Source organism: Neolamprologus brichardi, chromosome 1 (assembly GCF_056152115.1).
Source record: "Neolamprologus brichardi isolate AB-2024 chromosome 1, ASM5615211v1, whole genome shotgun sequence".
Taxonomy (NCBI): domain Eukaryota; kingdom Metazoa; phylum Chordata; class Actinopteri; order Cichliformes; family Cichlidae; genus Neolamprologus; species Neolamprologus brichardi.
This window is the reverse complement of record NC_142104.1, coordinates 31004308-31032003: the sequence shown is the minus strand read 5'-3', so window position 1 is coordinate 31032003 and position 27696 is coordinate 31004308. Positions and strand designations below refer to the sequence as shown.

Here is a 27696-nt window from a genome sequence, read left to right as displayed (position 1 = left end):
CGTCCTCAGGTTTTCTTTTTTCTTTTTTCTTTTTTTTTTGTAGGACGGTTCTGCACCCCCTTCGTTCTGCGCTGACCTTATCAGCAACGCTTTAAATGGGTAATTGTTAACTGCCAGGTGTTTCCACTGGTTTTGTTCATCTTTATTAAAAATTCACAGCCAAACAGGCATATCTGTAAGAATCAGTCCACTTTTTTCTTTTTTTTCTCTCTCTCTCTTTTTTGTGCTTTTTTCCCCCCCTTTCTCTCTCCCCCCCCCCCCCCCCCCCTCTCTCTCTCTCTCTCTCTTTTGGTCGAATTTGGTTTGGCGATTTTCAAAGAGGAAACCACCGGTGGGAGTCAGTTTTGGACTGTGACTCGTCTGGAGAGGAAGAGGGGGCCTAGTCGGACTTGACCATCTAAAACTCTGCAGGATTTCCTCCTCTCAAGTCCAGAGGAATACCTTCAAGTCCAGGGGGGCTACTGCTGGTCCTCTTGAGCGTTTTTCCCCCGCTCTCTCATTGGCGCTCGTTGCATCCGAGGGAATGGTGGCCGCACCGCAGATCCACGCAACTCTTTCTGAATGTTTGGCATTTTTCGCTGGCGAACATTTTGACTTGTGATCGAGAAAAGACGCGGACTGCAGCAGCCTCTAATCCCTTTCACATGGAGATTTGTGCCTCGGTCGTACTGCAAATCTTGAAAACGGGGACCAGGGCCCTGCTGCTTTTTCATTCGATCAACCTCAATTTCTTTTATTCGAGAAAATGCGTAAGTATTTCACTGAATTCACTCCAATACAGCCCGTTTGGTGTGATGTGGTGCTGTGCATCCCCATTTAGACTAATCTCCCATCGCCATTTAACCCGCAATTTGGTTTGCTGGCAGACTTCAATGTAACGAAAGCTACTTTTTAAATATTCTTTCATACGTCCTTCTTTTCTTTCTTTCTCTATGGGTTACGGTAGCTGTCGCATTCTCTTTCGGGTGTGAGCGATTGTGTGCGTTCTGGATTTGTGTGTCTGTGTGTGAGAGACATATGGGCTATATAGAGAGAGGGATAAAGATAGATAGGAAAGGGGGTTGAGGAGATGTGGGGGTAACTGATGCACCAAATCGTGTGTTTGAGCGCTCGGTAGACACCGTGAGTCTGTGTAGTCTCTGTTGCCAATAGGACATTAAAGCTAGAAAAAGGCCGACGTCATATGGTAATTCAAATTCAGTTCAGGTATTCTCAGCATACACGTTTGCAGCAAAAAGGGCGCCGGATTGGCCAGGTGGGCTGGCTGGTCCAGTGGAAGGGCGCTTTGAGTTGGAGGTTTGAGTCATGCTTTATTGTCTAGAATATGCTGGTGTATGTTTTTTGTTCTTTTCCCTATGCTTATACTGGTGACCCAGTGTATCCCAAACCAAGCAACTCGTGAGTGATACAGCTCGAGCAGAAAATAGGTTTTGTTTCTCCCCCTAACACAGCCTGAGCAGGTCAGAGAAAGTATAGGGCAGCATTTTAAAATCTAAGCTGTCAAATCTTGAAGGACTTGTTGGGTTTAAGTAGCTTTAGTAATGCAGTCTTCAAAGAGAAAGCAAATTGAATAGGAGCTGTCCATCAGTGGGAGGTGCTGAAAATGCCCTGATGCTGAAAATACATGTGTGTTGGTTGAAATAGGCACATGGAGCTGGCATTGTTGGTGCAGGCATCAGCTAAAAGCAGTCCACTTAAACCTGAACCGGTTCCCTCTCAGCTACACTCATCCACATTCACTTCTGGCGATTTTACAGCATGCCTGTAAAATGAAGGACACGGGCTGAGTGTGAATGAGTCTGTGATTCAGGGTTGGTTAACACAAATTTGCATGCACATATAGGCAGAGGCTTCCCATTATACGATATCTCATATGTGCTGTTGTTTGATGTAACATTTTTCATGAGTAGACACTTAAATAGGCTTTTCTGGTAAGCACTGGTGCAGTTGTTCTTTATGATCAGTAGGTTGCTAAAGAGTCAGGTTGTTGCAAGTGTACTTCCCAGCATGTAGTTTATACAAACCTGCTTACCAGAAAGTTGACTCAGTGTTGAAGTATAAGCGAAAAGGAACACCTATACTTAGCATAAAGACAACATGTCATGTCTTGAAATCATTACAATGCAACTACCTCGTTACAAGAAACGTGGGTCAGGTGAATGTTAATTATTTTTTTCTGTCACCCCTTTTCTAACAGTCACTATAGTTTTGAAAGCAAAGTGTTTCTTTCTTTGTTGTATTTTTCCATTTCATAATTTGTTAGTTGTTTTCAGTGAGCCACAGGAATGCAGTTAGCCCTGTTTAGCACCTGGAATACAGAGCTGTGCAACTATTACATTTGAAGAATGGGGTTTGACATTGTATTGCTGAATTAAGCAAGAACTGTCCTAGAAGGCATATGTTGCTCTAACACCTGTATGCTGCTAAAATGCATTCCCAGATGTGCACATTAACCATGCCATCGCAACTTGATTGTGATGGTATTTGTTCATACAGTACAAGTTTTTTTTTCTTCTTTGTAAATTGCAGTTTTAACTTGGCGTTGTAGATGAAGCAACACCACATTCATCGACAGCATTTCAAATCTGAAATCTCTCCTGCCATTTTTAATATTTCTCAGTTTCAATATTTCACATGTCATGTTTTACTATTGCCAGTCAAATGGGGTTCGAATGATTTCCAAATCCCTCCTTTCTCTTCCCATCTGCTCCTCAAACAGCGTTCCCAACTATTTTGAAATCTGGGTTATTGTTGGGTTATTACAGTTTGCCCTCTATCCATTAAATATATATATACTCCTTTCAAAATGATTTGCAACAGTTGTTTTACAGTTTTAAAATTCAAGTGCCTCCATGTGTAGTTCTGTTTGTGAAATCTGGAGACACCCTGTTATTGGAGTGTGCTGTAAGTGCTAAAATTAAGGCCACACACGAGTAAGTGTCTCAATAGGGCATTGGGCCACCTGAGGAGTAACAGTAAGCTCTTAGTTTCTGAAAAAAAAGGAAACCTGAAGCTCAGCTGGAGAGTTGTGAATATTTCCTACCAGAAGTTCATATGAACCTTAAAGATGGTCAGCATCATTTTTATTGGAAAAGCTGTAGTGCTGTGTTTGGTTTCAGTGCTCGAAAACAATGAATGGGGGGGCGGGGGTCTTAGGTTGTCCTGCAGATTTTGGTTTATCACCTTGTGTATTCCTCGGTTATGAGGCCAGAAACACCCAAAGCACGAGAAATATGATCACCCCGACAAGCATTGTCAGTTCTGGCATTTACCTGCCTACTAAGGGACCAAATGGACGTAAAGCATGCCAAGACCAGTCACCAGAGCAGCCCTGACAGAAGCCTTCGCTGTAGGAAATAAGCACTTGGGTGAATAAATTTCTTTTCATGCATGCCACGCATGTAGTCAACCACTGGTTCAAAACAGGGTGAACGGTGACTCATCTAACCACCTCAGATCTTTTTTTTTCTCTCCTCGTTAAAGCGATGCATTTGTTCTCGTCCAACCTGCTGCGTAAAAGAGCTCGTTTGTAATAAGGAGTTTACGTGATTCAGATTCACCGTCACTTCCCTCCTTAAATATCGTTTTGCTAAGCTGCCTCCTTACTCCCCCAACAAACATTTGCAGCAGGTTGAATCATGTTGCCTCGCCTGTGTGTGTGTTTTTTTTTTTTCTCTGCTTGCTTTTGGAAACGGTGGACACAGCGGAGGCATGCATGTCTCCTTTTTGCTCAGGCGCTTGTTTTGTTTCACAGTTTTCTCTTTGCATTTTCCAATTTTCAAACTTCATTAAGTCAACTAATGTACATTACAGAAACTCCACAATCTATCCACTGATTAAACTTTTTTTTTCCTTTAAGCCACAGGAACCAAAATAATGAGCAACTGGGTCTGCCCATGGTTGCTACACGCAGCACTAAGCATGGTGGGATGTTAATCACGGAGTAATTTGATGGACCAGTCGCACACACACAAACACACACAAACACGTGTGGAATAAATGTCTTCCTTTTTTTTCTCCAGTCTTTTAGATGTTAAATGTCCAGTCATCCACACTAGGATTCCTAATTAATTCCCCCAAATCCTCAGGTTATGGGTCAACCCCACAAAGTTCAATCTGATTTCAGCATGACATTTTCAAGACATTTTCAAGACTCTGAAGCTGAAGCTACTGCGGTAGATTAATGGTTGTTTTTAAAGCCTTTTGCTTTCAACCTGACAACGGCAAGAAAATAAAAATAAAAAATTGCTGATTCATTTTCAAATGACTATCTTCTCCATTACACTTAAGCTCCTGGCAATTGATGGAGTCAGTCAGTGTTTTTGAGGAATACGTTTTGTTGTTTCATCAATTTATATCGTCGCCTTGCCCGTCTGCATATATCTCTGCTTGATATGGGGATCATTTATGGCTGAGCTCCTGTCTGGGTAAAGTGAAAAAAACACACACACAGCACAGTCCGCCCCAGGGCTTTGTGTTATATCTTAAATAATACAGAAGGATTGTTTGCTTTTCTATATGTATATTTAAAGCACGTATCCGTGTGACGTAAATATGTAAGTGGGTCGCGGCTGGAGATTAGAATGACTTCCAGCCGGCTCCATTTTGATAGATTGCACTCTGTATCTTTCCAGTAGTACCTCCACAAAACATGTGTTTGTGTCGAGTCAAGAGACAAGGCTGATCTGAGCGAGTTGGACTGCTCGGGTGTGAAAGAGTCCAACGCATGCCAGGCTGGAGAGAGACTTAGTATTCACTGTAGCAGCTTAAGTTATGCCTTTGTGCACCAGAAAGGGGATTATTCAGCGAATCCTGCTCTGTGTCATTCACGAGTCTGCATTTCTAAATCAACAAATATTAGTGTGGTGATGTATGAAGACGCTGCATCTGCGTGTGTGCCTGTAGAACTAACTGCCTGCTCATTACAGCTGCTTGTGGCTTATGTAGAACGGCGGCGTTGAGGCCTGCAAAAATAAATAAATAAAAAAAATCATAACTTATGGCACAAATGTTGTAATTGTTTTGACTGTGGCTGTCGGTGCCTTATTTCACCATCTGTGTTGTGTGCCATGTGTCTGCAGTGGCCTGCAGCAGGAGCCAGCCATCAACTCCATTGAGAGCCTCTGATAGAAAGAGTATGTTCGGGCTACGGGTACCATGTTTCTGCCTGCTAGCAGCAATGAGCCGCTTTCTCGAAATGACATAATGACCTTTACAGATTCTGCTACAGATTTCTAACGATCTACATATATACAGGTAAAGCTTAAGTCAACATTGTTTTCTGTGATATGAGACGCAGCTGAATTCCACCTCCTGCCCATGAAGAATACATAATCACCGTAAACAATGCCCTAAAGGCAATTATGGCTTTTATTCAGCTACTTTACTGCTTTATTTATTTATTCATTTTTTAAAAATGTTTCATAAGTATATGTAATGCTGTACAAATCAAGTAAAGGCACATCACAGCAGCCTACAAGAGAGCACAGAACTCTGGAAGTCATTGGAGATGTTTATGGGAATTTGCAGCGATGTTCTCATTAGTGTGTTTATTTCACATCTGGTCCCAAGATGATGAAATTAACCAGTTAGTCAAATTCATTTTTTTAATACTCTGTATTTTATTACACTACCAGTTAGCATAGCGTAAAATGTTTTATTGTTCAACCAGCTCTCTCTCAGCACACAGCAGGTAACTTTAAGACCAACCATAGTCATTAAAATTTGAAAGAGAACCATACATCTAAGAAAATCCAGCTACATTTGGGCCAGTTTTGTTCAAGATATCTGGGCCTCTACAGACTTGAAAACTGCTGAATTAATACTTCATGTTATTTGTCTGGAAAACCTTGAGACTGTTGGAGTGTGATTTTATGTGTGTGTTTATGCCTCATAGTAAAGGTAACTTTATTTGACCTTTTTATTGCTGAAATTGAAACCAGTTATTAGATGTGATAATAGATTTAAAATAGTAATGAACTGCAAGAGTATTCAGAGGACACACCCTCTTCTAAAAATTACAACGTTTTTGGCAATTTTAAGGAAGTGATTGGATTTAGCACCAAATTCTAATGGGTGCTATTAAGGATGACCAAACTAAATCCAATCCAGAGAGCGTACACGTTAATGTTCCCAGCTTGTTAGTTAAGTAAAAAGATGTGCTAGAGTCTGTTTCTATGATGCTGATGCAATATCCAGTGTCGATCTTTTTAAAAATTAAATTAAAAAATGTAAACCTTCTAATAGTCTATACTCATTCCAAATGGACTAAAATATTTCAGTTTTACTTTTGATGATAAGGGCTACTAAAAATCAAAAATCCTCTATCTGAAATTATTAGACTATTTCCTAAAATCAACCACAGAAGGACTTACAAAACAGAAATGTCCACCTTGTAGAAACTATGCTCATTTATACTTGGTTGGGGTTCCTTTACCATGAGTTACTGCATCAGTGAGATGCAGCATTGAGACAATCAGCTTGTGGCACTGCTCTGGCTCTACTGAAGCCCACTAGGCTGGCAAATCAAGCGCAATAATAACATGGTCAGCAAAACATTTTCGGCCCCGTGGGCAGCAGCAGAGTCAAGGGAATCAGGCATCTCTACGAAGTTTATCAGCAGATGGAAGCATGAAGTGCTGCGTTGACTTTGAACTTGAGAAAACACAGTGAACAACCACCACCAACACCAGCAGATGACATCGCGCCCCAACTCATCACAGACTGCGGAAACCTCCCACTGGACTTGAGACGCCTGGGATTCGGTTCCTCTCCACTCTTCCTACAGAATTCTAGGCCCTTCATTTGCAAATGAGACACAAAATTTACTTTTCATCTGACAAGAGGACTTCCTTTCTGTAACTATTTAACCCACTTCTGATGTTGTCTCTTGTTCAGGAGTGGTACAGCAATCAGACTTTTGTCTCTTGAAGATACCAGTGCGTGGTGACTTTCAATGAACTGAACCACCGTCAGTCCACTCGTCGTGACTCTCTCCCAGGTTCTTGAATTGACTTTTGTGACTGCGGTCACACCTCTTGTTTGTGCACGTTTTCCCACCACATTCAACTTTCCATTACTATGCTTTGATGCAGCGCTCGCTGAACAGTCAACCTTTCCAGCCATGACCTTCTGTGACTTAACCTCCTTGTGGAGGGTGTTGGCGATCAGGACAACTCCCACATGAGTGCGGCTGCATGTATTGAAGTAGACAAATATTTTCAGAGAGGGAATTTTTGATTTTCTTGCGCTATGAGACACACTCATCAAAATGAAAATAAAAGCCTTTTTTAGGGCTTAAATATGATGTGCAACCCAACATAACTCGGGAAACCTGGCCACCCCACTGCTGTTTCCTCCACCAAGTTTCATTCATTTCAGCCGAGTAGTTTGCAAATAATCTTGCAGCCACATGGAAAATCATCACATAATAAAATATAATACAGTATTCAGAAAGAGAACAACTCATTTGTTAATGTGATTGAGGTGATGTAGTGTTGTAATCTGTTTAAATTCCTAGTGCTAATCTATAAAGAATTCATTAAATTATATCTTTTTAAGATCACTCCTTTGTCTTTTGAAGCTTTATTAGAAACGGTTGAGCAAAAAAAATAAATAAATAAGGAGAAACACATCAGGACACCAGCTGAAAATTAAATCAGGGACTCTATGTTTTTGCTTATTGCCCTAAGGAGTTAACTGTTAGGTCAACCTAAAACCTATGTTCTGAATATTAAACACTATTCTAGGATGTGTTTGAAGGTAAGGCTTTGTGGAAGACAGCAGCTGTAATTTGAAAAACTAGAGTCATGGGATGGGGGAAAGTGTGGAAATATTTAGAATCTTGTAAATTTTGGCCATATTTTTGGCAGTAAATGATGCTAAGAGGAGTCTGGAACATAGTGAGAATATGAAGTGCATGCAAAGCTGTTGTTTCTGAAAAGGAGTAAGGCATAGTTGTATAGCTGAAGAAATCTGGCAGAGGTTATATGACACTGGTGCATTCCTATTTCTGGCCTGAAGTGAAGCAGAAGCTTTTTCTATTACTACATGGTATCTATGAATACATGAGGTATGACTACATAAAGTATTGCACCAGCCAAGACCTTTGCCTCACTATCAGTCATTTTCTCCCCAGTGTTAGGATCTTTCATCACACTGCAATCTGTATGTCAACACATTGTACAAAAAAGCCAAACAATCACATATGTTGGTCCTAAAAGAAAAGTCTGAGTTTATTATGATTGAACCACTGGAGATTATTAATGGTTATTCATCCTGATAGTTGCCAGGATATTTCAGTCTCAGGCCAAAGTGATGCAGCCCAAAAAAATCTTCTGTGTTAAGCAAAGGTATTTAGTCAGAGCCCATAGTTTTATATCATAAGAAATTTGTGGTTTGGCTCATAGTGCTAATTAGACTGAAAATCCCAGAGGTCAGAGAAGATGGACTCAAGTCCCACGCACAAGTTTGTACCTGGATCCATGCTTCAATACACAGCTAGACAGCAGAAGCCAAAGTAGACCAAAGCGAGCCTTTGGAGTATTCTGCCATTTGATGTATCAAGTTTAGACCTAGTGGAGGTGAAAGCAAGCCCTTGGAAGGGCTTTGCCTCAAAGTGCGGGCAAATCTCATTGTCTGCTTATCAGCCTCAAATTTACTCCGCCTTACTGAGATATTGCCTTGGAGAATTAGGGATAATAGCTGAAGTGATGACTGTCATGATGAGTCTCTATCTCTCTCATGTCTAATACACCCTCGTCTTTCCGGCTCCGTCTTTCAAACTTTCCCTTATTTATCTAATTCCCCACATATTAATATACATTTTATCTCCTGCCAGTTCTTTTGGCTCAGATGTACTTGATGAAAATAGCTGAGCGTTACTTAGTTCATGCGTGCCTGGGTTTTCATGTTACAACTCACAAGGAGCAGACAGTGATTCATGATACAATAAGGGGGTGTAAGAATTAAATCAATATCTAGTTCATTAATGCTTTGGCAAAAGGCGCCGATTGTAGTTGCTGGAATACACTAGATTGGCTTAATTGGCAAAAATGAAACCCCCGTAATTGGCGCCAAGTCAAACACTACTAAACTGAGAAGGGAATCTTGTAGGGACGACAAGATTGCCTGTTTAGTGTGTCGCTTGGAGTTGCCTCTCCAACCCCTCCCCACCCCTCCCACCACTTTTTTTTTTTTTTACGACAACACTTCTTTTCACCAACACGGTTTTCCAGGGTTGAACAAAGCTGGGAGAACATCATGTTCCCTTGTTGCCTCGCACTAATGCATTATCGGTGAACCTCATTGTTTGCGACAAGAGCATTTTGTCCTTCACATTCAAAGGAAAGGAAAGAGAAAAGCCTCTCATGTTGCTTTTCTTTGTGTCTTGTATCCTCAATTATAACACAACGTCTCTTTCATTTGTTATGAAATGTATTAAGACTTGGCTAAGTATCCAAAGGATACTTAGGATAAAGGATAGTTGTAAAACAATTTGATCTTTTCCTTGTTCCATGTGTCCTGTAATCTTTTTACATCAGTACAGACGGGGACATCCCTGTCATTTTTCTTGCAGTTTTTATTCCAATAGTGTGTTTCCAGTGTTCCTTTGACATTCAGTACAAGTGCTAGCATAGCTCATATCAGCTCATATCGCTGCGCAATTGGTCAAATTTGTCATTAAATGTAGTAAATCTGCTTATTGTAACTATGCAATTAGTAAATACCTTTCATTTTCAACAAAAAAAACAAGTATTCTACAAATGTTTTGTATCACTTTCAGTGGAAAGAGAACTGACAGTCTGACCTTGACGTGGTTTAGAATTAAGCCCCTCCTTAGCTCCGGTTTGATTAAAATTTTCTCAGCACCAGCAGCAAGTAGCACCACTCTGGGTGACCACCTATAAATCACGGTGAAATATAGCACCGAGCAGTAAATGTATGCGTCAAAACCATAGCACAGGTGCTCTCAGAAATAATGTCACCGGCAGCTTCGGTTACTCCCTTAATCCAAATGAGTATTTTGTGTGAGCTGCTTCAGAAGGTGGTTGTCAGGCAGGTCGTTACGAGCAACTTTCCACGGTTCCTGTGTAGTGTTGGGCATGTCAGTTGTGTTTGCCTCTTCATGTAATCTCAAACTGACTCCATGTTGAGAGCGGGGCTCTGTGGGGGTAGTGCCATCTGTTGCAGGACTCCTTGGTCTTGTCAGTGAATGTTTAAAATTTGTATTTTTTTTTAACATTATGGCTTTATTTGGAGTTACCAGGACACCAAAATAAATTGGGACCTCACTGTATTCCTCCAATAAAAGAGGAATACAGGAAAAAAATCTCCGAAATATAATCATTGCTGACCGCTCTGAAAATACAGAGATTAGTGAAGGACATTTTGACATCAACACTACGTGTGTGCTCCTACATGAGAGTCTACCTTAATTTTCTGCCTGTGTGTGGATGTAAAAGAACAAAAACCAAAATGCATGACAGACAAAATTAAAACTATCCACTCTCTATTTTTCAGGGTGATCACAGAGATCTCAAACACTGGCATCTTGTCAGCATTTAGGCGATATACAAAACGATGTGCACGGGTTATTAATACTTGGGTTAAGCAAAAACAGTATTCTTCATGTGAACCTTTTGGATACATTGCCAAGAATCTACTTCTAAGTGCTTCTCAGCTGCTTCTGTCGCTGCAAATGTGTCTTACACAGTTGAAGTAAAAACACTGCAAGCTCGCCCAACCAGCTCCTGCTGTACGGACTTTAATTATCCCTGCTGGAAAAATAGTGACACGAGCTGAGGTGGAGACCCAAGTCTTTATCGTTTTCACACCTCGGTTATGAATATGATCAACAACACGAGCCAATTAATTTTGTAAAGGAAGAAGGCACTGCTTGACTACAGTTCCTACCACATGTTTTGCAGTTATTTTACTTAACAAGTCCTCTTAGCCCCTGTGATATAAAGACTGGGATCGGCTCCAAGTCCCCCTCCTCATGACCCTGAGCTGGATAAGCGGTTAAGAAAAATGGTGGAAGGATGGAAGTCCTCTAATCTGATTGGGTAGAAATGCTTCTTTGTGCCAAGATACCCAGATACACACACAGTTTGTGTTTCTCATCAGGCTTCAGAATTAGTATCTTATTTATTTCTCTATCCTCAGTGAGAGCAAACAAAGAGGGCCGGGCATGTCAGGCACAAAGACATAACTTTCTATTAAGAATACAACAAGATGATGCGCAGTGGTAAAAAGATTGCATCTCTTACTTTTCCTGTCAGAACAATGTCTGTTCTGACAGGAAACGTAAGCAGAGTAAACAACTAGATCATCAAGTCAGGTCTGAAAATATCTGATCATGTTTTCCTAAGGCTGCATAGATTGCTTGTCAACCATGAACTTGTTTTAAAAAAAAAATTTCTAAAGCTAAAACCCGAATCCGAAGCTAAAATCAAAAGGAATGCGAAGGTTGTGTAGGTTGGTTCAGGCCATTAACTGAGCGGGCAGTTTCTGTGATAAATGCCAAAGGAGACTGAATTTCAGTTTCAATTTTAATGCGTTTCTTTGGGAACATATGGTAGTAAATTGAATGTTTTTCAGATAAAATAAAGAGAAAAAAAATAAAGCTCTAGTCTCTTAAATTTGCGTTTGGTAATTTCCACAATCCCATATTGCTATAAGTTTATCACACAGACAACTCGTATAATGACATATAATGACAGAAATGGACCAAGACCAAAACTAGGATGCAATTTACTTCACGGTAACTGTTGCCATGAGCCAGGCAAACTCTACCAGTATCCCCCATTCCTGTTTCTCATTCTCGAGTACTGATGATATGTAGACTATGTATCATGAGTCATTTAATATAGCGTAGAGCAGCTAGGCTAAGGGGCATATGGCCATGTTGGAGCACAGCCATCCGGCTTAAGGCGGGGTAAACGGATGGGCAGGGATTGCTGGTGCATTAGCATTTCAGCTCTGCATCATGTTTCAGTGTTGTTTCTCCAGTGAGCTTGCTGTTTATCCAACAGCAGTAAATAAAACATTACAATCATATATTTGCTCCGTGATCGTCAAAGTTGGTGGTAAGGAATTGAGACTGTCACACACTGCAAAAGCCACTTGTCTGTGACTGCAGAGGAGACAGACAGAAAGGAGAGACAAATGGTGTGGGGAGAGTGCTTGCGTTCCTCTAAAATATCCCTGGTCGACAACGGATGCTGTGTTCACGTGTTATTCGTGGACAGTTTGTACCAGCACTAACATTCTGCTGAAGCTGTTATCGGCCACGATTGGCTAAACGCGGTGGAGAAAATGCTTCCGCAGAGCTCGAGAGCTGACGACGGACTATGTGTGTGTCGACTGTTGATTATGGGGAGAGCCTGTGGTTCCATCTATTTCATATTCATGAGCCAAATGGTGCGCGTTGTAATATTCATGGACAAATTAGACGTTCAAAACACCAGTGTGAGCGAGGCCGTATGCAGAATGCTCTCACTTGAACTTCTTCCACCTTATCCTGACCCATCGATTTCCATCACCGATCCTGGTGCTGGGTGCTGGGTTCCTCTCAGGAACGTGCTGAACAAAATACAAAATTCCAGGCCGTTGTCTTCACAGAGATAAGTTTCCAATGTCTACTAGCACTGGCGAAGCAAAACCACTCTTTTTCTTTTAAGGAATAATATATCCTGTTTACTGTACGATAGGTTGAGAGCAGACTGGCTTGTAAGAGACCAGCTTTGTTCTGCCTCTCTGATCAGCTGGCTTGCTAGCAGTTGGGAGGGAGCAACAGAAGTGTGTCCAATCAAGCTGAGCCCTGTTTTAAAAGGCCCTGCAGTCCTTCGGCAGAGGCCGCATTTATGACCCAAAATCGAGGAGATGAGCCTGGCCCTCTTCCAAGCCCCTCAAGCTCATGTATATTGTTTGAGCATATCCAGAGGAAAGTGCAGCACTGCAAGGAGGCCTCATGAGACACCTGTGCATGTGTAACTGGCTGTGTGTGTGTGTGCGTGTGTGGATAACGAATCTCAAACTCAAACTTTATAACGATAGCATTCACATCGCTAAAGTCTAATGATAAAAGCGGGTGAAGAGTGCAAATAGCACCAGGGTTCATTTTTTTTACCAAGAGCTAGTTTACAAGGTCAAGAGAAAGGAAAAAAGTGCACATCCAAAGTGACAAGAAAAAAAACCACTATTGCCATTCCCTAATAAATACAGTCTGCTCACTGTTGGTAGAAATTGCATTTGACTTGACAATCAAATTAAAAAGCCACTCATTTGCATCAGCTAAATGGGAACCTACAGTCATTTTGTGATTACAGTCCAGTTAGTCTATTACTGTAATGGTGCGGATTTATAGCAGATTTTGCCCATTAGGTGATCAGAGCGTTTCACACCACGGTGGGTCTCATCTAATTTAGGGCAGATCCCTAAACTGAAGGTCAAGATCACAACTCAGTTGCTTTGTGTGCCTGAAATCTATTTTCACTGACCTGTCTGTACATAGATTAGGTCAGTAGTGATTATAGACTTAACCATACTAACTGAGACCAGAAATAATACCTGAAAAGCACTTAGTGTCCTTAAAGTTCTAAATTTTACTTGAGAAATTCTTCTGCTTCACATCATCATTCCTCAAGATTCACCTTTTTAAACATGATACAAGAAATGCGGCTGCCAAAATAGCACAGATTTACCTAAAGTGTTTTTTGTGTGTGTCTGTGTGTGTGTTGTTGTACTGTAATAGTTTGTTTTCCTTAGGGTGGATTCATGCCAACATGCCCCACAATTTTATCTTGCTCATGGTGATCAATAGGCATTAGCTTGAGACAAGTGTTTTCTCAAGCAGGTTGTTCACTGAGTGATTGGCATGTCTCTGCTCCTTCACCTACACATCATCATGAACCCTTCTACATCTGACTGAGCAAACACACTTCTCAACCTGAATGAATGAGCGTAACACTCACCGAGCTGTCAGTGCACTTTGCTTCTGGAGTTTAGACTCAAAAATCATTGCAGCTGTTCCGGAGCTTGAAAATTATCCATCAAGGTCTGCTTCTGGATCGGTCTGAGGTGGACTAAAAAGCCCCACTGTTACCTCGCAGGCACAAAGTCCTGGGATCAGTACTCCTAAATAGCAGAGATTAATCAAAGGTAGACTCACGCCCTCCAGAGATAAAGTTTCTATAATGTGGTACTGCAGCAGCTCACAAAGTTTGGAATTTTCCAGAGTAGGATCAGGCTGTGATCAATTTTATCCAATCCATACCAGCAACATATATTTGATAGCCTACGTTTTTGCACCCTATTTTTCTGGAGCTGCTTTATCTTTACAGACACATCATGGTCTGATTCATAAATGTGAGTTTATTAGCTCAACCTGTCAGTGTGACGTTCATAAAAGAAACTATACCAGGCAACAAAGAAACAGTTGCTGTAATTGTACTGTATTAACCTGAGAGAAGGTATTAAATATTTTTGCTAATAAAAAGAGCTGAGAAAAAGAGCTACTTTTAATATGAAATCCTGAGCTAACAGCACAGTTATATCAACAATCAGTTACCACAAACAATGTGTGGTTCTAACCCAGCCCAGTTTTGACATGCCTTGACTCACACCAATATGTAAACAGAATTTTGCAGCATATCTGATGTTTGACACATTAATCTGCTCATTGCTTTCATCATTTTTGACGTGTTTTATAGAAATCCATTACCATTGCTCCATTATAGTCTGTGTGCTCCAGTCTTTTCTCTCTTCTCAATTGCCTGCCTTATCTTGGTTGGGCTGAGTTAGGTGTTTTTCAGTCTTAAATCTTTTAGCAAAAACTAGGACTGCAAGATAGAATCTGGCTTTGTGGAGCTAGATCAAATACTAGCTCGGGTGCTCTCAGTAACAAAGGTGTTTTTTGTCATTCCAAATACAGTATATGATGCAAATGCAGCTCTATTTGAAATGATATTCTTTCATGCCTCTTTTGCCGTTTTCTTTTTGCAATGACATGTAATAAGTCTCAAACCAATTTGCACCCGCCTTTATCCTTAAGTCTCAAGCTACAGACTTTAATCAAACAAGCATATGCTGCCTATGCGGTTGCCTTTGCTGCATCAGATAGTGGAATAATTCAGTGATTCCCAACAAGGGGTACAAGGATCCCAAGAGCTACTGCTTCAGTAGCTGGGGAATACGTGGAAAGATAATTAATGATCTGAACAAGTTTGAGTGGAAAAGTTAACAATTAACAGAGAACCAAAAGGAAAGAAATGGCATTATTAGCTCCTAATAATGGTTGTTATTGTCAGATCATAGGATAGAGAATACATAATTTGTTGAATAAGCATAATATTTAATTGCTGAAATGCAGTATCTAGCTAAAATTCTGAATTTGCTACTTTGCTGGGGTTTATTTTTTGCTGGGGTTTTGTCAAAAATATGACCAACAGCGGAATTGTTAGCTAACAATGCAAATTGTTAGCTAAATGTTAAATGGGTTGGCCAGTCTAAGTGTCTTGAAATAAGAAGCTGTTAAGAGCCTTGTAAAAACACTACGGCTGTAGAATGAGTGACCTGAAATCAGTGCAGATCCAGGATGAAAATGTATTCGGTTGAAACACGTGAACACGAAAGATAGCGGGAACATGAAAGATAGTTTGGGTGCGTTACATGAAATAAGGTTCGGAACCAATTTCACAATGGAAAACAACTCATTTAATGCATCCAATTTATTAAATTATAGAGTAGCGGCATTTTCATATGCATTTTAGAACAGACACAGTCTCTGAATTGCAAGATAGAGATGTTGTAAGATACAGCGAATTGGATTTTACACAACAAAGACCTAATCTATCATAGGCAGAGGATGTGGCAGTGGACTAAAAGATGTGCAACAGGAGGGATAATTCAATTATTGAAAATCTTGTGGGCTCTTCCCTCTGCTTTTCCCCACGGTGTTCAAGGTTAATTGTCACAAGTTCAGGCCGGTCTTCCACCAAAGCACGAGGGAGGGGACCGGAGGAAAGACAGTAGACCAAAATTCAATTTTATTAGGACGATTGCGCATTCAAGCAATATTTTCCATTAGGCATTGATTGTTCAGTGCAGACTACCTCTAGGCAGCTTCAAAGAGTTTCTCCAATTTTCTACATAAGTTACTGCTTGTTCTCTCGTCTCGCTGACATCACAGCTAATAGGAAAACCAATGTGACACATTTACTGAAGAACTAAGCGTTAGTAAAAGGTTATATGAAATGTCTTCTGAACCTCAGCTTAGGCTTTTGGCTGTGAGATTAACAAAAGGTGTTTGGCATTGCAAAGGCACTGTAGATAGATAAAGGCCATTTCAGACACCAGCATGTGAGCTTGTCTCAGTCATTTAGAGGATTGCTTGTGTAATGCCATCTGTATTCTGGGGATGAACATCCACTTTTACACCACGACGGGGAGAGGAGCAATATCGACTTCAGCCAACATATTTTGCTTTCCCTTTATCTTACAGTCACTCACCCACTAGTTAGTTCAAATTATGACTGAAGTATGGGTACATTCATTGTAGAAACAGCGGACATACAGTATAACAACATTAAGCATTTGTGAATGCAGAATGTGAACTGCTATAAAGCAGACAATAGCAGGCCGCAAACACTTTGTTTTCTCTCAGTTATGGACTGAGGTGTACAATTAAAGAAAAAAGAAGACAAATAAAAATAAATCCGAAATGCGTCAATGCAATGTGTCAGGCAGAAACAGTACTTTAATTATTACATAACCCTAAAGCTGCTTTCACACAGGACGTGGCATGCATTGCTCTGCTTTTGCTTGGTTCAGTGAGGAAGGCAATCAGAACCGTGCAAAATAAGCAGCGTTTGCAAAACTTTCAGTGGGCTGTCATTCTGCTTTTTGTGCCTCTTTCCCTCAGTACTTTCAGAGCTTTAATATAGAGGAAGGTACTGTAAAGAACACATAACAAATCTAAGCTGTATTTATACAAACTGTCTGCTTTCAGCAAATGATACGAGTGGCAAAACACCTGAAGTGTCTACTTGGATGGAAACCTATTTCCAAGAAAGGTTTTTCCTTCTGAAGTCTTGATAGAAATTCAGGCTTATTTTGTTTATTACAGTAACTTGCGACAGATGAAATTATCATTTGTTTTATATTTTTGCTCCATTTTGCATTTTCTTCCTGCTGGAGTTTTGATGCTACCTTCTATTGTCTGTGCATGCAGTCAAAACGACGGGCAGCAGTCCAGTACAGCCCAAGAGCTGCTGAACTCTTGGAATACAAAAAGGTGAATTTTCTTCCTGAAACATTTTCTTAATCTAGTATGTTTTTTTTTCTTAGACTTCAGACACACAGACGCAGAGACTGACTGGTTGGCAACCATCTACCAGTCACTATCACAAGGAAAAATTGTATATTATTTGACTGACTGGCGAATGGTTATTGGGGATTGCTTGACTGTAGGTAAAATTAACTGCAAAGACGTATATCGTGCAGCACTAAATCCTCCTTGCAGTTGCTTTAGTCACTAGCAAAATGCCACAGTCTCCTGTAGTTTTCATGGAAGATGCCAACTATTCTCCCAGCAGTGAAACTGTAAAAAGTCTGACACAAACCAAAAGCTGAAAGGAGTTAGCAAGTATTTTTAGTCAAGTAGTTGTCTTCCACACAAACTACGGGCAACTGCAGCAACCTGGTAGTGACCAAAGCAATCATACCGAGGTGTTTGGTGTCCCACTTTCTTTGAGACTAGTTGCACTTAGCAACTGCCTGCAACCTCCAGCAAAACATCTTTCATATACAGGTCTTCCTACTGGTCCCTTGCCCTTAGATATGCATCAATTTAAACAACTGTGGGAAGCTGTTTTGATAAAACAAAACAAAAAATATGATCTATAAATAATAGTGCTGTCAGCGGTAATCTCGTTAAAATGACGTTAATGAGCTAACCATGCTAACGCGTTGACGCCATGCAGCCCCACGCATGGGGCATTCCACGCTAACTCGCTTAATGCTAACAGCACTAATAAATAAACATTAAAAAATCTTCAGATTAATTGATAATTACATTTGAAAAGTATGGGGAATCGTGCACATCATGATGTTTTACCTGTTTTCTGTGGTAACATATTTGTGTACCGTAAGACACAACCAGCCGTTTCCATCCAAGCTTTGAAACTACACAATTCCCCAGTCTATTATTGCTATTAGTGGCTACTGATGATGTACAATATGACCTATTATCTGCATATATTAACTAACGAATAAAATATTTCACATGTTCAAAAAACGCATGTTTGCTAACATTTTCTGCATTCAGTAGGGTTCACAGCGACCAGCACAAACCTGTTTCCAAAAATATACAAATAGAAACCAGCCAGCCTTTTAAAATCCCACGAAAGGTTCATAAAAGGAAAAAAAAAAAACAGGTTTGCAAATTTTGCACAGTGTAATAAGTAATTTTCTGCTTTGAGCAGTCAAAGCAGTTTCTCTGTGCTCATATTAGCAGCTTTTTGTTAGCCACAGCCACTTTTTCTTAGTAGAACTTGGGATTGCCATTAAGCTCCGTATTAGGCTTTTTTCCCATTTAGCCAGTCTTAAAAATACATTTACAGCTAAACAAGAGCAATTGTATTGTTTGTTTTATCGACAGCATACTGGAAATGCTGTATCACATCGCTAAAAGGCTCTGACCATTAGATTTGTACAGATCCTGACTTTTTTGTGATTTCATCTTGACCTTCTCTATTATCATGTCATCAGATACACGACGAAGACATTCCGCGTGGCAGTCATATCCTCACTCCAGAACAATTTGTAAAGAGCAGAATTGAGCAGTTTGTAAAAGTGCGTTCACAAACACACACACACACACACACATGCACAGCACAAACAAACAAAGGTCTGCTGTGTCTCTGCTGCCTGTCAGGTCGAGTGGTGGTGGTGATGACACTAATGACAGCGGTGAAGGTTGGAGGCTGCTCAGGATTTAAGATGTGACACCTGTCATCACTGTAATGATGAAGTAGTACGGTCCATGATACAGATCCATGATGCCTCCATGTACAAACTGCTGTTATTGATGCTAAATTGTTTCTGAAACACTTTATGTGTCTAAATGTGATGACTTTTTTTGGGGGGGGGGCGTTTCCTTCCATTTTATTTTGGCAGCAGCTTTGGCGGTGATAAATGATCATGGCTTTGTCCAAAAAAACAAAAGGGACTAGCCTTGTTTGTTCCTCAATGTCCTGTCTCATCCTCAAGTGCTTTTCATCTACAAAACTCAATGCGAATCCTCCACGTTTGGATTCCACACAGTCATTTCCATGTTTAGCAACTCATGTATCCCCATCATTATCCTTTGTAACGTTGCCGCAGGTTCTCGGTCTTTCTGCCTGTTCCAAACTAGCTGCTGCTTTTGGTCTGAGAGAAGCATAAGCTTGTAATTTTTATAAGTTTTATAATTTGTGTTTTGTATTTTTTGTTTTTTTTACATGAACTATGGCTCAATAGACACTTTTTCTTCCTCCAATCTGATTTATTATTTCAGGTGACCGGTTTACCTGGGATAGGATTAACTGTTGTCTGGTGTTTACATGGATGGATAGACATGCACTACAGCGGAAAGGTGCGATGTGCGGAAAAGTGATGAATATGTTGTGATTCATTTTCATCTTCTTATCGCTGTCTGGTCAACTACCTAAAGATATCTATCGCCCCTTGAGTGCAGTCATTGTCGCTCTCGTGTCACTTTTAATTTGATGAGAGTTTGTATTTAAAACTCAACAGAGGAGCAGTTTAGATAAGAAGCTACTACTTTTGAGTAAAGGGCAGAAGCATGCATCCCTGTAGCATGTACAACAAGGCAGAAAGGATGTACATTTGAGCCTAAACTGTCCCTATTCTGACTGAGGTTTTTCTTTTGGGGCACTTTTATTGTGTTTGGGCTTTTAACGTGATTAGAAACAAATTATTAGGACCTATAGCGAATTACTACTAAGTGCTTTTAACACCAAATGTTAATGTTTTCATGACCCGGATATATAGTGAATCACTAATGTATGCATAAGGTGTCAGTAGAAAACAGCACACACTGAAATTACTTTAAATTCTGTTATCTTTTAACAAGTGCTGGGGTTCAAAGAAATATTGCATTACACACATTACCTTTTTTTTTACTTTTTTTACTAACAAAAGTAATTTATTACACTAGTTATATTACTTTTGCATTACTTAGCATCTTCATTTCTGTGATTGCCAATTAACAGTCTAACACTGTGCTTTTCATATGCCCACACATCTGCATAAATCCCTCTCCTCATAAGGAAAACATTCAGACAACAGGCTTGAACAGGCTTCTTTTAGTAGCCTGTTCAAGTACTAACATAAAGCTGACAGCAAAGACAGTGGTAAACAGCCAGTAGGGCACTTCACAGGAAAAAAGTGATTCTGCAGCAAGGGTGAGTATGGTCTTCTCTGCAGTAGTGACCTGTTGCACATCAGGACTAATCTGCTTGCTTTGTTGGCAGGTTGGGCAGCAAACCATATGAACTAAACAGATAACCAAACAGGGCATTCGGCTCAAGTTACTTTGCTATTCCCAAAAATTAAATAAATAAAACACTTACACTTGTACACGCTATGCGAAATTACAACCATGCACTCATAGTGCACTCCCCGATAAATCTAGGCAGAGTTATAAAAGTGCATAAATATCTTCCTTAGATTACAGAGGCAAAGCAGGAAGCAAACAGAAGAGAGATTTTCTCTAAGTGCAGAAGTGGAATAACCACACACTACTGCAGTTGACTGTGAGTGCATGATATCCTCAATACATTTTTGTTATGCATTGTTCCAGCAGGGTCCTTTTTAAAACTAGCCGCACAAGCTGATGAATGACCTCCTTTTAGTTTCAGAGAGACACGAGGGGTACTTCCCAAAGTCTGACCTGCACAGGCCCATCTGCTAAGTGTCCTCATCAGTCATGCTGGTTACCACAATGGCTGCAGAAGCGCTAAACTACTGTGTGCTGATTAATTAAATTGAGCATGTACTACAGTAACTTACAGGTGATATGGATGTTCAAGTTTTTTAATAGCAAATTGTATCAATTAGTGTAACTTACAGTTAAGGTATATCAGTTAGATGTCCGCTGAGGGGGCACAGTAATGCTGTTGGTTGGGCCCAGCTTGAGCATTACTGTCATGGTGCCATGGTGTCTCACTGCTAGCTTTGCAACAGAGTGTATAAAAGAAATTACAATGTTGCTTTTTACAGACCATATTTTCATAGCATATAATTGTTGATTGTTTCTGGACTGAGCCTCACAGTTTGGTCTTCACCGACAGAATCTTGTCCCTTCATGCAATGAATTAGAATTAGCGCCGTAACGCTGCCACTCCTCCGCAGTTGTAGATCGCTCGGTCAAGCAAATGATCTGCGAGTGGGCATAAACAGGCATGTGAGATCATTTGTTTCTATCCTGCATCATAGAGATAATTGAAGAACTTATCTAGTTCAAGTAGCAACATATTTGTGGTTGGAGCATTAAATGACTGCATTTCCAACAAATGTGATTACAGAAATGCATCACTTTGGAATGTAATACACGCAAAGTTGCTGAGCAGTCAGAGATTGTTGATCACTTTCATTTAGAATCGATTTGTGGTACGTTATTATCAATTTCTGTCATTATTACTGATTTACAAACACACAGTATGCATGGATATAGATACACAGACTTTAGCAATGGTATGGGGCTTGCGGATTAATATTCTGATAAGACTCTGCATCGATTGTCACAGTCGATCAGTCTGGTCTCATAATTGAGGAGTTTGAGGAATGCACACGCATACACTTGAACGAGCTACCCACAGCAAGGTTTTTAAATGTAGTCAACAGCTAATAATAAGAAAAAAGAAGCTCGAGGTCATGCCCGCTGATCTTAAACACCTGCCAGAGAGACAATTAGCCTTAAGCTTGGAATAAACAGGCACTTCACAGACCCACACGTACTGTAGAATTATTTTGACTTCGACCTTTACCACTGCTGTCAGAACGAGGCCAAAACAAGCAACTTTGTTGTTCAAATATAGCTCAAACTTTTTTTTTTTCTTTTTCCACTCCCACGCAGACTGAGCTGGGGAATGATCAGCATGCCCTATTTCAGTCTGCTATTAATTGACATGACATTATTTTGATCTTGTAGCGCTTTCAACGTCCAAAAAAACACAAAAAAAGAAAAAAGAAAAGTTGTTTTTTTAATGGAGTTTTTAATGTGTTTTCTATCGAGTCTTGAGAAATGTTGAATTTATAACTCAAACCCAGTAAATAATCGTCTGTTCATATATAAACATTTTTTTTCTGGGTATCTTATGCAACACATTTACATATTTCTATTTTGGATGCATTCTCACCTCAGACAGATGTCACCCTGTGTCCTTAAATGCACCAAGAGAGTCCTGACACCTAGTCGCAGCCTGCACCTAAGCATGATTTATAAAAGCCTGAAGCAACCAGTACTAAAAAACAGCGCTTTTAAATATTGTACATAGAAAACCAGTCTATCATGGTTCTTTCCATTTTGGAGCGGGCTCTGATTTTAATTACTATACATGGTGAATTAGCTAATGAATAATGAATGGATTCCTCACACTAAGTGCTCTGACTGCTAATGCACTTGCGGTTCGCTCACTCTACAACCCCCTCACACACTGCCAATGTTGCTTTCTGATTCTGTCTCTCTCTTTTTTCTTTCCTTTTTTTTTTCTACCCCCTTCTCCCAAGTCTGATTCACACACACACAATTTCTTCCCATCTCTGCTTTTCTCACTCTCACTGAGATTTGATTAGATTTCCTTCTGTAAGGAATTATTTAGTGATGAGAGTCGAGAATGAGAAGGAGACAGAGAAATGCTTCAGGATAGAAGGAGGCAGATAGTGGTTCTCAGGGGAGTGTGGGAGAAGGAGAAAGGTGCTTCGAGGAAAGAGAGTGAAAAAACACTAGGATTAAGGTGCACTGGAGCTGCAGATATGCAGACAGAGACCAAGAAAGACAATGTCCTCCATGTGCATACGGTAAGAAGAAAAAAACACAAATATGTGTCTTAAATAGTAGGAAAATGGATGTAATACTGAGTCATACAAGCAGAGGATTACTGTGTGCTATTTTTACACTGATGGTGATAATACATAAACTGCATTTTTGTGTGCTTTCCACATGTCTGCATGAGCTTCTTCCATGTGCTTTAGTTTCCGCATGCAGTCCAAAGGCGTTAGGTCATGTTAGGTGACCTAGAGACTCCAAAGTGCCTTTAGGTGCGAATGTGTTTCTCTGTCTATATGTGTTAGCACTGTGATAGACTGGCAGCCTGTCCATCATGGTTCTCACCCATGCATGATGGGACACACTTCAACTCCCTTAGGCACTTAATGCAACAAGTGTACAGAAAATGGCGTCATCTGTTTCATGGTTTTGTCCTTTCCCCCCCCCCTCCCCCGCATAACAAAATATTCCCAAGTACTTTTAGTTATAAAAAGTTTCTGACGCTGTTTCAAAAGACTGGGCACAATGGAAACACACAAAAAGGGAAAAAAGAGTCAATAGTTTTAGTAACACATGGTTTTGTCCTTACAGCTTCATCTAGTGCCTGTTGTTGTAATAGGTTACGGTGTTGCTGACTGATATCAGAATTAATTCTCTGAGTTTTGATTTTCCATCTCGAAGATAGTTTTGAATCACAGCTGCCATCTGTTTTAGAAACAAAATCAAACAATAACACTGACCTACCAAGTACAACAAAAACAAGTAATGAATTTTAGCAGCTATGTGGACATAAGAGCTAAAAGGAAAAACATTATATGCAGGAAACCAAAAGCAACAGCAGATAACCAGAAACACAAGCACACAGAATGCTCAAGTTGCTCCAAATCTGCTAAATAAATAAGCTAGTGTTGGTTTTCAAGCAAATTTATCATTACCGTTTATCAAAAAAGAGAGGGAGTTTATGGTTAGATTATTATTGATATCCTGTATCGGTCTATAATAAAAGTGGCATCATCTAAACACAATGCATGTTCAAGCATTTGGAGATGTACTGATTCCTCATAGACCAACGTGTTACTTGTTCTCAGGAAATCTGGTGATAATTAGGATTCAATTATTTTGTTTGTAATTATGCCAATCCAGTGACAAATCATTTTAGAGCTTTAGAGATTAAGGTGGTCAACCTGTAGCTGTCATGTTCTTGTCAGCTAGCAGCAAATGCATTTCTAAAGTCAGTGGGGAATTTGCTATGTCTCCAGCATAATATTATACTGTATAGGGCAACTGTAAGCCTACAGCTGACTGACATAAACTGCAGTCATAAAATTCATCCATATATTTTTCTAGCATCATGAATAATTAAGAGGACAAAGTACACATTTGTTAACAAATGCAAAGACAAATAGTGTGTCAAGTGGCTACATGGCTGATTCAAACAATCTCACATCAAAGGGTTGAATAACAAGCTACTCAGATGAGCAATAATCAGCATCACAGTGGCTGGACAGCTTTGCCTCAGGGTGACCAGGATTTAGTCTAAATAATATCAAACATGTAAAGATAACCTAAGGACATTTTAACTCAGGGTAAGTTGGAAAATGCGCATGGCCCATCACTGGTTAATGCGTGTGGTTAACAACTGTTGCACTTTTCAGGTTAACTTAATGTCCAAGATAGAGTGCCATAATTTCATATGCTTCTTAACTTAATGTAAATGTTGTTGTCATCACTATAGTGACATAGGGCCAAGCATTAGGTATATTAAATATGTTATATCACGAAAAGCCATGAAAAGAAAGCAATACAATCAGTAGAAAAAGTTTTGTCTCCTCATTAAATGTCTCCTGTGTCAGTTTGTGTATTACATTCATAACTTTGTTCATTTTCTTCTGTAGATACATTTTTTTCTCTTTAAAGATAAGATTGGAATAAAACTGAATAGAATTTCAAATGAGTAGATATCACACTTGTTTGTGATTGTGGCGTCGTGTCGGCACCAAAGATACAAAAGAGGAAACAGATAGCGAGGACAAACAAGGGCAAACTAATTCGGAAACATGTTTTTGAGGAGATACTAATTTCTGACACAGCACCAATTTGTAACAGCTTATTAGCATACCAGCTGAAACTTCTCACCATGAACAAATAATGAAAGAAAAACATGATGGACTGCCATCTGCATCCTGTCAACACCGGCTACACGCAATCAATCAGCCATCAGAAAGTGCTAACACAGTCCTTTACCTAACACAACCACAACTAGTCTGTTCAGCAAAAGGCTGAATATATGAAATAAGTTAACATGTCCTCAACCACCTTAAAAAAGGAGGCAGCGATCTTTAGAATCCAGCAATCCTAATCCAACATGGTAAATCCCAAGTGACCATATAATATATGGCTCATGAGTATTTGTCATCCTATTGGTACATCTGGGCCTTTGTGCAACACTTTGTGCACAGTGTAGATCCACTTTTTACAGAATAGTTGACTGCCACTTGAATAACAGCATTTTCCCCGCTTTGATTTCTGCCTGACTGTAAGACGGTCTCCCACCAAGCGCAATGCATTCACTGCTGAATTATCAAAGCAGATTAACATAGAGGGAAGAAAAGAGAAGGCAGAAGAGGGGAGGAAAAAAAATCTAAATCATTCCACTGAGAAAATGTCTGCTCTTCAGCTTTCATTTATTGAGTCCAAATATATTGGATGGCGGTTATTTTTAAACAGACCTTAATCCTCTGCTCACCCTTCACTGTGAGGTAGATAATTATAGTAATCTGGTCGAAGGGAATTTAATTTCCAAGCTGAAGATCGTTGCAGTGGGATGGACTAGCTGCTTTATGAAAGGAATTTAGTGTTCTATAATATCAACAGCTACACATATGCAAAACGGAGCATTGTTCAGGGTCTATTTTTGCAATTATGATATATTAATTAGCACTAGTGGTGGCAGGTACCCATATGTGACCACAAGGCACATGGCAGGTATATACTTTGAGAGAATTCACTGAAAATTACCCATTGTTCTTTCTGTTCTGTATAGAGGACTAGATTGCCTTTAAACTAAGACAACCGCATAGCGCTCTCCTAATATTCACTTTAAAGGAAAATCAAACCTCCACTGAGCTTCTCTCATGTTGAAAATTTCTTTGAAGATATTCCAAGTAGAAGAGATTTGAGATGGCCCTTCCACTGTAACCACACAGGGAAGTGCTTGTATTGCACATGTACTTGTCCTGCCCTTGAGCAAGTCAGTGATTCCCCACAGACTTGCTGCCAGCTCCAGGGGCGCTTTCTGTGAAGATGACCCTACACTCCGACCTCCCTGGGGGCAGCAAAGTGAAAAGAGAGCTTCACTGCAGGGATCAATAGAAGTATCACGCTGTTGTCACTTTATTCAAGTCAGTTAAGCAATTTGGGAAAGAAGGGCTTAGCTTGCGCTTAATCCTTGACCAAGATATGCACACATGATTTTTTTTCTGTAACTAGTACGGGATTTAGTGCGAAAACAGTAAACATGTGATTTACATTTGCCATGTTCTCTTCTCACAAAGTTGTGGTATTTTGTTTCATGCCTGCATTCTTCTCTTTGCTGAAATATTTAATTGTGTAATGTTGTATAAACAGCCGACTTACAGTCTCGCAGGTGCACATTGCATGCATCTTCATGGAAGCATGTAGATAATTGGATGCGTGTCCACTTTAGAACATTGAAGCCAATTCGGATGATGAAGCCCATTAAATATAGAGTACATATGTTTCCTTGTAGCTTTCATCTTGGACATTTTCTAAGAGTCCAATCATGATAATGAGTGCCTGAGTCTGCCCCCAGAGTGCATGTAGATCTGAGCGCAACCAGTCTCACACGGAAGTAATTCACCACTCTTGAATCAAAGCCGTTAAATCCTTTTTAAATTTTTTAACAAAGTTCTGTTCAAAATTATATATTAATGCTAGTCAGGAGTTGTGTGTCAGCTAAGGAACGTCAAGAGGAGCAATTTATTTCTGTTTGTTTCTATGATTTCTTTATTCTTCTCTCTGAATGAAAGCTTACTGTGTGACGGTTTGTTGAGTGAAAATGAAAACACTGCAGCCATAAAGATGCAAATGTAGTTTAAAATTTGATCCATAGATGATGCATGTTATTGTATTTAAATGCTATGTAGGTATAATAACAGACATTAAAAACTAGAGAGAGTGAGAGAACCACTATTAGAGAACTTCTTCAAAAATCAGAGTGCTTTCTTTTTAAAACCACCAAAACATTAAACCTCATCCAGTTGTTTAGCAGGCATATCGCTATTGTAGTGAACATGTGTCAAAATTCCAAAAGAGGTTGACATTTGAAAATCTTTCATATAATCTCCCATACTGTATGCAAACCCATATTTTATTTGCAATAGAACACAGAAAATGTATCAAATTTAAACTGAGAAAATTCCCCATTTTCACTGGGGAGAGGAACATTGTCCCTTTCTTGTCTGATATTCTGACTCCTCAGCAGTCCTGGGTCTTCTTTGTTACATTTTTTGTTTTATGATGAGCCAAATGTTTTCAGTAGGTAAAAGGTAGGCACTGCAAGCACCGTTCAACACCCAGGCTCTTCACTTTTGAAGCCCTGTTGTTGTAATAGCTGCAGTATT

At 39.9% G+C, this 27696-nt stretch overlaps 1 protein-coding gene across 1 annotated transcript in view; it reads left to right on the top strand.

Moving 5' to 3' along the window:
• The first annotated feature begins 303 nt into the window (after positions 1–303).
• LOC102795379 (leucine-rich repeat-containing protein 4C-like) overlaps positions 304–27696 on the top strand; it is a 44591-nt gene continuing 17198 nt past the window's right edge. Inside the window, exon 1 of the mRNA XM_006793780.2 lies at positions 304–749. The gene's annotated coding sequence lies outside the window, so the exon portion shown is untranslated. The remainder of the gene's footprint in view (positions 750–27696) is intronic.